The 15,387-nt window shown below is 38.5% G+C and overlaps 1 protein-coding gene across 31 annotated transcripts in view; it reads left to right on the forward strand.

Moving 5' to 3' along the window:
• The window catches only part of ROBO2 (roundabout guidance receptor 2), a 931,286-nt gene that overhangs the window by 581,062 nt on the left and 334,837 nt on the right, over positions 1 to 15,387 (forward strand). Inside the window, exon 1 of one of the 31 annotated variants that reach the window (XM_080591510.1) lies at positions 1 to 8,100. This exon is cut by the window's left edge and continues 51,797 nt beyond it. The exons of the other annotated variants lie outside the window; for them this stretch is intronic. The gene's annotated coding sequence lies outside the window, so the exon portion shown is untranslated. The remainder of the gene's footprint in view (positions 8,101 to 15,387) is intronic. 31 annotated transcript variants of the gene reach the window in all.

The following is a 15,387-nucleotide window of genomic DNA, read 5'->3' on the forward strand; positions in this document are numbered from 1 at the left end:
CAGCTGTAATTTACCTTTGCTCTTTCCTTGGCTCTAATTTCTTGTTTGCAAATAAACATCCTGATGAGCTGAATGTCTGCTAAGTTTATCTTCCTTTTTCCTCATTCATATTGAAAATACGGTGGCAGACAATGCATCTTAAGGTCATATTATGTTACGTAAAAAACTAACCTGACAGCACACAAAAATGGAGAAAGACCAGAAGTTGAGGCTACTGTGCTCTATGAATTTAGAAAACAAAGGTCTTTCTGTTAATCTGTATTTTTTAAATTTCTGGTCAGCATTAGAAGAGAGGCCATCACACCTGTGGCCTGAATTTTTTGAAACCATAATTTAACAAGTGAAATTCACTTCCCAGGTTCACTGATTCTATTAGGAAATCTCCAGAGCTAACACTGCTTTCTGAGGTTGTTGAAATACTGACAACTACTACCTAGGCAGTGATTTCTACTTTGCCTTTTCATTGGCTAATTTGTAAGGCTTAATAATGCTTAAAAAGCCAGACAAGATAGTATGGAACTTTCCACATTAACTCAGATCACTTTTTGAAATTTGCCCCCCCCCCCCCCCCTTTTTTTTTCTGATTAGCCAATTGCATGGTATAATTACATATGTTGCTAACAAGGACTCTGCAGGACAAACTCAGTAGGACTTAAAAGATTCTCTGGTGATTCATCACAATTTCGTTTTCCCAGCAGTAAGATTAGCAGAAAAAAATGTGTTTTAATTGGAAGAGATCCATCATGCTGCTTCTTGTATTTTATCCCTGTTATGTCTGCTTTTCACTCTTGGACTTTAGTATGAGCACTTTCCTTTACACCTGTCACCAGAACATATAGCAAGTGGTCCATAAAAATTGTTAGTTGCTGACTTGCATTTTCATTTTCAAAGCTGTCTGATAACACGTTGCAGTTAAAACTGTCCAGCTACCCATAACTGTTTCAGAATGGATATCCTATTAACTGTGAGTTCCCTTCGGCTTTCCCACAGAAAAGTTTTTAGCTTTATCGCTCATTCTTGGTCTTTCCCCTTTAAGTTAACCACTCCTTAATCATCCAAAGACTGTGACTCATTTTGAGGGCAGAATAAAAGGAAACAGAAGGAAGATCTCCTGTTCAGGTGAGAGACCATCCTGGCTATGGGCAGGGGCAAGTTCTTCACCTACCCCCACCCGAGCTCAGTTGCAGTTTTGAAGTGGCTCCTCAGGGCTATTGCAAACCGTGGGCTCCTGTCTGCCACATAACATCTGTAAATGCAGAGCTGTCTTGACTTAAGGAGGGTTGAGTTACTCCCCTTGCTTTTGTAAACACATTTGTTTCTCTTACTGGTGGTGTTTCAAAAGGAATTTGTGACTCCTATTTATTTGCTGAAAGACGAGACTGAAGTACCTGTCTTTATGCGGGAATCCTCAGCAGTAAATGGGATCCCAGTAGTGGTTGAACAAAAAGCCAAACACCAAACCAAAACAGTGGTGTTGAGAGTGGAGGAAGCACTGTGCTTACAGGTTTCACACATCCACTCTAACTCCTGGTTTTGTTCACACAGTGTGAGAGCAGACTTTCCCTAAAGCGGGGCTATCTATTCTGCCTGGAGAACCAGGGATCAGATTTTCAAACCTTACTCAAGAAAACTCTCCGCACTGGGATTTGTTCTTCCAGCTTCTAATTTCAGCCTTATTTTAAGTCAGGTTTAAGTAATACAATTTGAGATGTGCTTTCTTCTCTGGAAGCCAGCTAAAAATATGACATTTTATTGAAAGCAATTCTGCCTGCTAATTTTACACATACTGTGGAGAGTTGAAAGTTAGAGCAAAATGTATACCTCAACGGTTTTCCATATTTCAATTGTTGTGAACTGGATCAGTGTTTCCTTTGTTTGGAATCGGGATGAACTCTCCATATGGAGGATGTTGCCAGATGTTCTGAAAACTGCTTTTTTTTTTTTTTCTCTCCTTACCGTCACTGAAGCAGTGGTTTTGAATTACTGTCTATTTTGCACAAAATAGAGTTTGCCAAGGGAACAGTAGATGGGAATTTTTAGAAGGAGCAGTGCCCGAGAGCCACAGAATAGTAGCATGTGTGGGTCAATCTGCGCTACAAGTGGCAGCCGAGGTGGACTGCGCAGAGGAGATAAAGTTGCACTAACTGGACTCCATTTGTAATTAGATAAGGAATAGTGACAGGAGCAGTGAGTTAGTGGCTCCCCTCCAACGAGAGCTATTGACTTAACATTAGGTTTTGCATGAGATGGTGATGCAGTCGATAAAAGCATCAGGCCTTGTTTGGAGTAACACTGCCGATTGCTCTCTAATTTGCCGCCTGGAAGTGAGCCACAGACATTTCAGCCTTGTGTTTAGTGTTGATGAGATCTAGAGCGAACATTTAATCTTCTGTTTACTAGCAAACCACTTGTAACGAGGACGAAGCTAACAAAAGGCTAGCTCTCTGAAGGCTTTCCAGCAGTAAAGCTTTGTTTTAGCTGTAACCCAGTTCAAAGCTACAACTTGATATGGGTTGTTCATTTTGTAAACTATAGCTCAAGGCAATCTGTTAAACCTTTGATGGGTGACTTTTTTTAAGGTACATCTGATGTTTATCTTGTGACTAAAACACAGCATTTATTTTCCAAATTACAGCAAAGTCTCAGCTCTTCAAAGTGCCCTGGATGGCAGGGGCTGCTTCCTCACTTGTACGGTCCCATTGCTAAGGGCCCCAAGACTGCAGTTCTCTGCCCAAGGCAAGCAGATTACAGCACCTCTTCTCCAGCCTCCTCCTTGATCCTTTGTCATGCTTCTTACCAATAGTGTCTTACAAGTGTCATGAGCTTTTTGCATTCATTCATGCAGTGACAAATTTAAAGAAATGTTTTCTTTTTTTTTGTCTAGAATGTTACATGTACATAGTGACACGTGATTTGCCTCATATAAGGAGCACAGGCTAATAACTTCCAGCTGAACTACAGCTTCAAGTGTTGTAAGCTAGCAAATGTCAAATGAAGAAAATACAGAAGAGGAGGGAGAAGTGTTACAGTGTTGAAGTGTTTTTGAAAACAGGAATGCATTTTTATGATTTCACTTTGGTTCTGCTTCCAGGAAATTGGATAGTTCGAGTATCTAAAAGAGAAATCTCATCCTATTCTCTGGCAATTGGAACTAAATACCTGGGGGTGGGGTGTATAAAAATAAAGAATAATGTTAGTTTAGGAGATTTTTAATTTCTTCTCTTTTCATTTATTCACGCCTATTTTTTTTCTTTATTTTTTTCTTTATTTCTTTCTTTATTTGCTGTGCAGTGTTAATTTGGCTCCTTAGCAGTGAAATATCCAAATTACTAAGTGACTGCAGTAGAAAAGAATGTATATCATTGTATATCAAAGTATATCACACACAAAGCAAACAAAGTTCCTCAAATCATCAGTAACCCTAACTGTAATTGACTTGCTTCAGAAGAGGTCAAGCGGTGCCCATTCATGACCCTTCCCAGTTTCATTGTAGTTGACTGGTGTCCCTAAAGATGTCCTCCTCCCCCAGTATCAGGCATGTGAGGGGTGCTTTTTCCCATATTGCAGTCCTCTTTGCATGAAAACGAATAGAGTTTCAACCCTTGTTCATGGGAATGTTGAGGAAACTGTGTAAAACCTCTGGACTCTGATTGTATGGGTTCATTAGGGCTGTGGGTTTTGGTCAGGTGGCTTTGTGAGTGTGTATCCAGCACTGCTGGTGATGGTGGCAGAGCAAGGGCACTCAGGTGTCTTATTTCAGAAGTGCTGTAAAAGGAGTGAAACAAGCTTGGGCCATTCAATTAACTGAAATTCAGGAAAACAATGTAAGTAGGAAGAAGATTCTGTGTAATAAAAAGTCGTGAAAGATAGACTAAACTGTTCAAAAAGAGATTGTTAGAGTTTTGTCAGGAGTCCTTGAAGTTCAGGCATTCTCCATAGGCTTGCTGCGTGTCAAAAGAGCTAACACAAATTATAACAAAAATAGCTCCTGCTTGCTTGCCACTTGTGTTGCTGACATCCAAACCAGTCCATAATATTTATTGGAACTCTTGGGTATACCTAAATGCAGGATTCAAAATCTGGGCACAGCATCTCAGGGCCTTAAGAAATCCTTTCTTTGGTGATATTACTGCCCTCTGCCAAAAAAATAGGGGGGGGGGGGGAGAAAAAAAAATCAATCTATATATATTCATAATGCAAATGTTAACAGCAAATGACTTGATTTAGAGATGAGAGATAAAAGAAGCCTTGTATTAATATCGAGTTTAGATCAGCTCTGTGACCGAAATTCCTGTCATCCTGTCAGCAAGGTGGCAGAAAGCTGGTTCTGTTTGGGAGTTTGACTTTAGGCTCAAGGAAAACCTTTGTGTTTGATATTGCTTTAGCTAAAGGAGATCTGGATCCCTATCCACTGAGTGAGGTAATTTTTGAGGAGATAGTTTTCTCAGCCCTCCTATAGGTCTGCTGATAGCCTTTGTCTACATTTGAAAACACTTGAGTCCTTCAGCATGGGAAAACAGAGTCATCCTCTGCCCAGTTGATCAGCAAAACTTCTTAGTGACCATTCCTGTCTTTATCTAAAGCTTTAAAAACAAACAAACAAAAAAACACATCTGTAAGGTGTTTGGTTTGTAATTTTTTTTGTGTTGAAACCATTCAGACACGGTGACAGTCATGCTCCATGAAGCATGAAATTTATCTTCGTAAATTTTGGATGACTTATCACGGCCTTTTCAGAGGTACTTTGGAAGAGATGTGTAAGCTGGGGGAGCCTCCCAGGAGCTCTTAGTAGGGCAGAACACAAAGAGCAAAATGACATGGTTTCAACGTGGAAGGCTTGGTAACGTTGTAAGCCTAACAACACTAGTTGGAGATGGGGAACTGAAAAGGACAGATTTTAAAGTCTAGGAACTTGAGAATGAAAATCCTGAATTGTTCTGGAGAGTCTGGTGTAGGAAAATGAATGTTTCATGGGAACAAGGAGGGAAACTAATTTAAGGAAATACATACGTCTGATTTTTTCTGCTTCTGGGAATAATTCCTTATGTGAAGGCAAGAACAGTAGGTTTATTTGTTTTTTGGTTGGTTGGTTGGTTTTGTTTTTTAAATTGTGTGTAGCTCTGTCTGTTTGCATAAGCTAGTATAAAGTACAACCTGTCCCTTTTATAAAGTCCATCCAGAGCTGGGATTTCTGGGAAAAAGTGCATTTATTCTAAACTTTCACTGTAGATACTCATCTAAGTTTGGATATCACCAGTAGTGTTCTGGTAGCTTGGTGAGCGGGTTGTATGAGCTTGTTTCTGTTGAGAGCTAGCTCTAATTAAGAGCGGGCCTATGCACAGCAATGCACCAGACAAGCCAAGGACTAAAATAGCGTGACTGTGATAGAGGGAAACTTGAAGAATGCTAGGCCTGTTTGGCTGGATACCAACAGAGCAGTTTTGTGAATGTGTGGAGGAGAAGCTTGGACAGGCTGATGGTGTCTGAAACCTTAAATCATCTCAGAAAACCCTCAAGTGAGAGTTAGAGCCAAAGCAAACTGTAGTCAGTCGGGAGAAGAAAAGCATTGGTTTTTAATCAGAGTTTGAACCTATTTACTAAAAATGCATACATCTATGAAATTCTAGCAGGTTATTTGCCTTAGAAAGTAAACTTCCCTGACAATATTTGATTGGTCTTTTTTTCTTAGTTTGGTCCTGGATTCTAAGAGTGTAAAACACACGCACACACAAAACAAGCAAACCAACCAAACAAATGAGGAAGAAAAACAAACAAACAAAACCAACTCTCTTCCCATTCAGATATACATTTAACTAAGGCAATGAAAGGTCATGACTACATCTATTACCAATAAAAACATTTTACTAAAACTATTAATGAATAGATCAGTTGTATTTACCATACTGTGTGTAAAGTTCATGAGAAGGTACAGAAGAGAAAAGAGATGGAACCCACTCAAGAGAGAAGCTCTTTGCAGGCAAAATTTGGTTGTGATGTAGGCCCAAAAGAGTAAGTTGAAAGTTGGAGCTACTGAAGGACTCAATTAGAGACGGACTAATTTGGATATTTAAAGGCTGGAGAAGCTATGCTGTTGGTGTGTTTAACAGTGATACTGTTCTCTGTTCTGTTGAAGGGTAATCTTTCCCTCAAAATATAGTATCCCTAAGCCAGTGTGACAGATATTGAAACTCATGCAGTTGTGTTCGGGCTCTTACAGCTGCTCATTGTAGTGATTAAATTGAATTAATTAAGCCGGAACAGTACTTGAGCTCTGAATAAGTTATCAAAACAGATTTAAGAGAAGAACCAAAAAAGTATTTTTGTAAAATTCCAGATTTTTCCTTTCATGTGGGAAACCTCTTTGTCCTCCTGTGGTCATCCCCTTTAAAAATCTGGATGTTGTACTGAAGTCCGGAAAGCAGTTGTGGTGAACACCACTGGAGTCACTGTGGGTGCATATGGTGTGGGACTGAACCTAGAGGTAGGCTTCTCAGCCAAGACTGCTGTAAGGAATGATAAAATAAGAAGATGTGGCACCACGTAGCGGGACAGGTGGCCTGCCAGGGATGGGCTTTCTCATGAGTAAATGATGTATAAAGCTCTATTCAGAGGCTTGTAGGGCTAATCATTAATTATATGCATGGTTGATCAACCATAGCTTAGTAGGATCTATAGCAAAGAGGAGAAAAAGTTAAAGTCCTGCAGGAAACCTTCATATTTATTCTTATACTGGTTTGCAGCTAAGTTATAAGTTTTTGTCAAAAACATTTTAAACTTATAACTTTAACACTGCTTCTTACATTTTTTGCTTATTGTGTTTTTTTTTGGTTTGTTTGTTTTAATTTTTATTATTCTCCTAGAAGATTAAAGTAAATTGCCAATTCTTTTCAATTAGAAATCAGTACCTTCAACAATTTGCCATAATGTGCTTTGGTTAGTATCACTTTTTTCTGGAGGAAGCACCAGGTGTCCCATTTAAGTTGTAGTCCTGCTTCTCTTCCAACAAATAATATATTGTCAAGGAACAATATTGTCTTTTTATATACTATATATATATATATATAGACCCTATTGTCAAGGAATGTGCACTGAAGAAAACCTGCCAGTTCATCTAACTGTCAATAAATACATTTGTATACCAGACAACAAATGTGTAACTAGACAGTCTTGTCATTAGGGTATATGCTTTTTTTCTTTTTTTTTTCCCTCACAGAATTACTTCATGAAATACTCCTAACTAGTCATGAAAATTCACTTGCCACTGACATACAGCTGCCCTCAAGATGAGAAAGGCAGTAGCACCTGTACTACAGTAAATAAATATAGCTAATGAATCGAAACTGTAGGTTTCGTTAGGCATAATGTAATTAGGTAAATTGGAATTTGGACTGGATCCTGAGAATAAATGCTATGTGCTATTAATGACGAGAGGACTTCATCAAAAACAAAAACCAACAACAACAAAAAAGAAAAAACACCACCATCAAGCAACCCAGGGCTCCCAGAAATGCAGTGCTGCCTCACTCTTGCCCTGAGGTGCAGATTGAACACTATGTTGTGTCTCATCCAGTCTCTATTGAAGTTCATGGGGAAGAAAAATCCCCTGTTTTTAACAGGCTTTGAATCCCTCCCAGGGAGGCAATTGTCAGCCATTGAATCATCAGCCTGCTTCCTGGTGCACCTGTGTTTTCCTTGGAGGACTCCCATCCAAACAGCGGAGGCACAATCTTGCTCAGCCCCATGAGATCCAAAAAGATCTAAGCCCGAGGTAGAGCAGCTATCGAGGCATGAATGGACCAGAGGAACCAGCCACAGTGCAATCGCTGTGCAGGGTGATTTCCTCTGGGAAACCTTTTCAGTCCTCCATAGGTGATGGCCATAAGGAAAACCATGGCCAAGAAAAGAAACTGAGTGATGCTGGGCTAGATGCAGCCACATGGTGGTTAGGGGAAAGGACACACAGCTGTGTGCATGCTCCTTAGGTTGCAAGAGGAAGAGCTTGCAGACTGGACAAGATCCACGGTGTCAGCATAAAGGGAAGCCTGCTGACTTTCCTCCCTTTCTCCTGTAGATCCATACCTGTGAATCACTGAGAAAGAGGTTCGTTGGTTTTTTTTTGTGATGTCTTGAGTAAATTAAGATTAGTAGGATTAGTAGTTAGCTTCTACAAGTAACTGTACGATAAGAAAACTTGCTAAAATCCCTAATTCTCATAAAAAAACATTTTTTTTTAAATCTAATTACCATAAAGATGGCTACTCGATGTCAACCCCCTACCAAGGTACTGTCAATTTTCTCTTAATCCTCTGGGGCTGTGGCTTTACTCATGATATAAAGATAATTGTGTTGTTCTTACAGGGCTACTCTCTTAAACCTTGTGATAGTCAACTGTATTAAATCTTTCCAAACAGTCATGTGCCTAGAATACCTGCAGGTAATTAGGTCTTGTTTTTTAAGATTGGTATAAGAATAATTACTCTAGAGGCATTCATATTACTGGTCAACACACCTGCATCTTAAGAGACAATGGCATTAATTGTTAAGTGTATTTTTTTTTTTTCCCTTGTGCAGCTTACATCAGCCTACTTTGCAAAAGTAATTTAGCTTTTTTTTCTGGTGCTTTATAGGCTGGAAGCTGAGAGGATTTAAATTTTGATTTGGGGTGGTAGGGAGCAGCTATCCTTGTGCAGTCTAAAGTGAATTAAGATTAGGAGAAGTTGTGTTCACTGGAATACCAATTTTTCTCTTGTCCTGTATCCACTCTGTAGTATTGGTGATGAGTTTGCATAGTTCATGCCACCTGGCATGTTTGTTTCAGTATGCATTGGATTTTGTGGAGTATGGATTTGAAGTAACTTGTCAATAAGAAATACTGAACTATAGCGCTTTGCTCACCAGAGAAGCCTTTTGATGCAGGAGGAAAAATGACCCATGTTGTCATCATTTTCAGTATGACTGTATTGGGTGAATTTTAATGTGAAAGAGGATAAAAATGCTATCTGAGATGCTTATAATATTGAGTACTAGATCATAACACTGGAAAAGTACAGTTCTACAATATTTCTGAGATCTTTTTTTCTTAAAGCCTCTAGAGCCCTGCTTTAATAAAGAGGTTTATGTAATGATTTGTTTTGTTTACAATGCACAAGGGTAGCATCACATATTATTCTATTGAGTACAAAATTAGGAGTATATTAACTGTTTAAAATCAGTTTGAGCATAGGATCTACAAATAGAGAATTTTACCATTTTGTGCAAGGTACTTTTCAGACTGGGGCTGTCAACTAGGTAGTTCATCTGGAAAAAGCACACCTGGAAGTCCCTAAACTGCAGACAATTTTGTTAGAAAGCGAGCCTACAGCTGGAATGACTGTGTGTTTACACCTGTAGTCGTGTTTTCTTTAATTTACCATTAAGTACATTGTTCAAATAACAAAGCCTCTGATATGGCAAACGTTTCTAGCTGTAGCCAGTGCAGAAAAGGATAAAAATTGCAACTATTACCTTATGACTGTATTCTTTTATATTTCACTGCGAAGACCAAAAGCCAATTTAAGATTAATCCTCAAAACCATGGCCATTTTTTTTCTGAGCTTTGATTGCTGCCTGCTCTTTTGCTGATGGCCTCCATGCTCTTCTGGCGAGCAAGAGGCAAGGAGGAAGGCTGCCCAGTTCCCTTTGTCCTGGCTGCTGTGCCATGCCCTGGGTGGCAGCTTTCCAGGCAATGAGGGGCCTTACCCCTTCCGAAAGCCATGCTGTGGAAGGCTGAGGGGAGAGGGCTGGATGTGAGCAGCTGATGGGCTGCCAAGGAGCAGCATCTGGGGCTGGAAGGCGGCACAAGGCTGGTGTCGGAGCCATGGGAGGAAGGAGGGTGCCCAGCTGGGGCTTGTTCTTCTGCTGCAGGGCCTAGCGCCTAGTGGCCAAGGCAGTCAGCAAGCTGTGGGTGCAGGGCAAACCCAGAGAAAGTGACCTGCCCTGACAGACCCTTTTCACAGGAGACAATGCGCCTTTTTTTTTTTTGTTTGTTTTTTTGTCTAGCCTGGTTAGTTAGTCATAGAGGTTTTGGTTTTTCAGTTACCTGTTCTGGCAGACACAGGGTCCTGGTGCAAGAGTTTTCACATAATCGATCTCATCAGTGGTGTATAAAAATGAATGTGTCCTGCACACACAATGTTCTGAGTTTTTCGTGGAGCTGTGAAAAGGGAGGCATGGTAGTATTGCAAGCCTCAGACCTTGCAATTGTACTTTTGTTGGGTTTAGGAATCCATTTTCGCTATGGGCATTTTTCTCTATTTTTGTTGCTCTCTTTCTTGCAACCATGTATTTTGCGTAGATCCCACAGACCAGCAGCAGAAAGAAGGACCAGTATTACTGTTGCTGCAAGTAATTCCGTGATCTTTGGCATCAGATCAGCAAGTGACCATACACACAGAAAAAAGCCTCACAGAGGCTGTTTCATTCTCTTGCTGCAAGGCTCCAGGGGTGATTGTTGCTATTATTTCATACCGGATGTACAAATAGTTTCAAAAAGCCAATAGCTGTCATAAGAAAGCGTGAAATTCTTCTGTTTGGTGTGAATTTTTCAGAATTTTGCTTATCTATTGCTTGATTTACTTACTCGTTTGTAGTAAAATAGCTAAAACTAATAGGTCAAATGTTTTCCAGGTAAGCACAATGTGTTTTCAAAACAGGTAACTCCCAGTATTTTCAATGTAAGTATATGGGTTTGGAGTGATAACTATTTCTGTGATTTCTACATTTTGCCAACTGTTCCTCACAATCTTTCCAAAACCCTTTTATAACAAAATAAGACCCTGTAATAGAAAATTTGCATGAAGCTCTAAGCTGTTACCTTTCACTTATATTGTATAAAGCACTTTACACTTCTCAAGAAATGAGAAAATGCAAAGTTTAGTCATTTAACAGGGATGCACTTTTATGATAGGAAGTGAAAATGGAACGAGGTATCCTAGAAACTAGAGAAGTATGTCATTGTACATCTCTGAAAGCTTCTTCGTTTCATGTGCAGCAGGTGAAGTTGCACGTTAAGGAGCGTGACTACCCACCCATACAATGCTTCACTTAAAGAGCTGTGATTTGTAGCTTATTCAACCAGAAATTTCTTAAGACAAGGATAATCGGTCGGAAAGCAAAGCACACAAAACCTGACCTACTAGCCTCCTTTTTTTTTTCTTTTTTTTCTTTTTTTTTTTCTCCCCCCTTCTGTCCTTTAAGCTTTTATCTCATGATTCATCCTGTGGAGGAAAAAGGATTTCTATCTCCTCTTCAGATAGTGTCATAATTTATTCTCAGAGTGCAGCAGGTATGCACTGCTATATTTGCTGTAGTGCACTCAAGTCCACCCCCAAGGGACACAGATTGGAATGGAGAAAAGACTGTTGTTGCCAGGCGTGCTTTGGCCTTTGAGCTGCTTGAAGCCTATTGGAAAGAGTCATGGGAAAGGCAGGCATGTGAGAACATTTCCATTTTTCCATGAAAATTGTCATGTGTATTTCCAACAGTTATCCCTGCAGCACTGTGCCTGTGTAAGTTGAGGTGGGATAAGAGAGAATTGGCAAGAAGGAAATAATTTTGTTTTGCCAATTTTTCTGGCAAAGCCATCCTGCTGCAAAATATCTGAAAGCTTTAAGGTGGTCGAGAACAGTGGTGGATGGTCTTTATTGTCACAAAATCATTGCTTCATTCCTCAGATATATTGATCTCCTGGAAAAGATACTTTTTCTTATGAATGAGTCCGTGGTAAATTTAGTCAGAAATATTTCAGTCCCATTAGAAAAGGAAGGAAAAAGAAAATAAAGTGGAACTATGAACAAAGGTTCCCTTTTAAATTGGAAGCTAAGAATGTGTTCCTTATAGAGTAGTCCAGCAAAAATGCTTGTGTCTTACTTCATTGGTAGGTGTGGGTGAGATGAGGAATAAACATGTTGGTTTTCTTGAGTGCTTGGGTGCTTGGAACATATATAGGTTAGGTGCAAAGTTACCAGTATTAGTGAACCTTCAGCACTCCTTTCTTGAAAGCACAGCTTGTTGTTTTTTTTTTTTTTGTGCATGTCATCTTGACACTGTTTATAACTTCTCAACCTTAATATTTAGAAAATACAGGAAAAAAATTAATTAAAACAAAAGCACAAGCATGGGACATAATCTGGATTCACAGTCCCTTGCTAAAGCAGGCAAGATTTTTATTTTTTTTTTTATATCAGAGAAAACAGTGTGTCATCCTTGAAAGAGCAGATATTTTCCCTTTTTTCTCCTCCACTCTCAGTATCTTGTGTCTATTTCTGTGACCACTTAGCACATTTTCTGATGTAGTAATGTTGATTAAGGGTGTCCTAAAAACCCTTAATACACTTGGAGTTTTACTGGAGGAAATAAATAAACCAAAAACTCGTTACTGTTTGACTGGGGAATGAGAATGCTTATAAAAGTATTCTGCCGGGGAGAAGAAATTGTTTGCAGTGGAATAAACTCGATCAGTTTAAATTGTAATAGCCAAAATGAGAGATGGGCTTTTGATCAGAAATGTGCTTTGTCATAAAGTTAATTTTGCTGTCCAGCTGAAAATGCTCTATCACTATAGTGCAAGCCACTTTATATTTTGCTAATAATAACAGTAAAAAATAATAATAATAAAAAAATCCATCATTTTTTTCTTTTGGTAAAATGTACACCGAGTGAACATCATACCTTTATCAATTCCGTTAGTACCTGAATTGTAACTGACAGTACCTAGAGGAAAAAAAAAAAAAAAGTTCCAGAAAGAGAAAGTCATTGCAATGCAATTTTACCGTATTGATTTCTGGATAAGAGTTAGAATTATAATAAAATTTTACACCTTTGGAAGAGTTTTTTTTTTTTTAAAAAAAAAAAAAGTATATTACTTGTTTCTGTCCTTACAAAAGTATGTAATAAGTATAAGGAGTTTACAAAATGAGAAAGCATATAAACCACCATGAAGTGGTTCAGCCCATGTTACCTTAGTTAGTCCTGATCTGCAAACTACAACGTTTCGGTCCTGGGTCAGTCTCAACTTTGGCGGAAATTGCTAATTGTATAGTTGCTTCATGATGTGGCTAAATGTCCACTAGGGATTAAGTCGAGATCACAAATCTCTTAACTCATGACCTCAGACAGACATGAAAGTTGCCCTCCAGAGACGAAAGGCTAATACACAGCCCCACTGCTGCTATCTACCCACTGTGATTTTTGTCCTCAGTAAAATCAAGGGTATAAGTAACTGAGGTTTTTTTTTGTTGTTTGTTTGTTTTTTTTTTTTTTATTTATTAACATAGATATATGTGAATACTTAGTAATTACATGGCAAAGAAAAATAAGAAAATGTGTACCAAAAAGTTGCAATGGGAGAATAAGGAAAATTTATAAAGCTCAGTTATGGAAACGCAAGACTTTTGAGTGTTTCTGACAATTCCATTTACTCAGATGAATCTCAGGAGATCCAGGCAGTGACAAGGTAACAAACAAACAAAAAATTGTCTGTGAGACTTTAATACCGATCTTTTAAAACAGAACATGTTTTTAAAGAATCCTCATTCCTGACAATAAGAATTAAATCAGATCCTTACATTTATTGACTTGTGGTATCAGTAAGAGGTACTGATAAAATATGTCAAGCAGAGATGGTACAAGTTATAAATTAAATTTCCTTTTATGAGAGGTGGTGACCTGATGAATCAAAGTACAGCTGTGGAAATGACTAAGGTCTTTGCTAAAATGAAGGTGATATTAGTGACCTTAGAAGTGAGGTAAACAAAAAGACTGAGAATTCTCATAGATGATGCAGGTTTAGTGTAGTTAACAAAATGTGTTAATATTTATTTGAGAACAAATATCACAGTATGAAATCTCTATTCAATTGGAAAAGAAGAGAGGAGAGAAAAAGTTAGTTAATGCATTTCATTTTTCAGAAACTTTATTATGATTCCCTTCTTATAAAATTACCATTGCAAAAAGCATTTTGGCTAGTATGTTCCATGCAGAATTGATGGCTACCCTAATTTTGGAAGTAACGATTCTTCAGTTTTAGTGAGCAGAGAGCTAAATAAAAAGGACGATCTCCCAGGACCATTGGATTGGAGATTACGTAACAGTTCCTAAGCAAAGAGGTACTTCTCTAGAATCCAATCCTAAAATCAACAGGGTCGCTTTCATGCAGCATGTGTTTTCCAGGGTGCAGAGATACCACACAAGACCACTCTTGAACTTGCATGTCAATGTGTGCTGTCCTTGGTGGGGAGCTATAGATAGTGATAGATGAAATGAGCCTGATCCCATCCCAGGGCTGGTCCAGTTACAGTGCAGGGAGGTGTTGGTCCTCGGTTGGCATGAGGTAAGCCTGCAATTTAAACCAAAACAATGGGCATGCCTCTCTCTTTTTGCATTTAAAATGGCTGTCATGAGAAAGACTGCTGTGAATAGTAGAGGAGGTTTAAGGTAGCTATTAAAGACTTTTATGTTGTTAGGTTGAACGAGCTCTTTTGCTATTTAATAATGTTACTAATCTTGCAAGTCACTTTTTTTTTTTTTTTTTAAATAAGCATGATTAGCAATTTGAACCTTAATTTATGATTTAGGAATTTACTGTATCTCTCATACTAGCGGAGAAAATAACTTCATTAAATATGAAGAGATCTTCTTGAAATGTTCAAAACATAATGACTGTGTTTCTAGGGTCTTTAGGACATTTGCCAAACCAAAGCACTTCATCAAATCTGATTGCCATGGAAAGCAAGATTACAGACGTTCCATATTTAATGTGCAGGCTTTTGTGTCAGTTTTAAATATACCTTTTTTATTAAAAAGTCCATTGAGATAATAATTTGTTTTCCTGTCAAGCACTGAAAAACTGTCTGAATGGATGGCAAATTCTTTACAAAGGAAGCTGTGCTTTGTTTTCCCAAGGCTGTATGTTCATTTAAAGTTATGTATTTTCAAGAAATCCCATATGGTTACACTTCCATTTTCTTAATGGAGGACAGAACCATTATTTACTTGTAAAAATGAGATGAGCCTTGAGCAAGCTTGTTAGTTTTACTAACAAGTCCATTTTGTTAATTTTTTTTTCACAGCACATTCTCTCAAGATTGTGGGAATAAATCAATGCAGAATGGATAGAGAGGTATCGGGCCTCGACAGGAAAGCATTTAACCACATGGTTGCATACCAGAACGTTTCACATCCACCCCCTGCTTAATTTCAGGTCTATGATTTAATCTTTTAAAGTTCAGCATATGGTTATTCTTCCTAATTGGGGCTCTAGCTGAAGCATCTGATATATACATTTTGGCATTCTTTCATTTCCCTGTGATGCTCTGTTTCCGAAAATGTGCGTTTTTCCAGTACTTCTCT

This window comes from Anser brachyrhynchus, assembly GCF_964034855.1.
Source record: "Anser brachyrhynchus genome assembly, chromosome: 1".
Lineage (NCBI taxonomy): Eukaryota > Metazoa > Chordata > Aves > Anseriformes > Anatidae > Anser > Anser brachyrhynchus.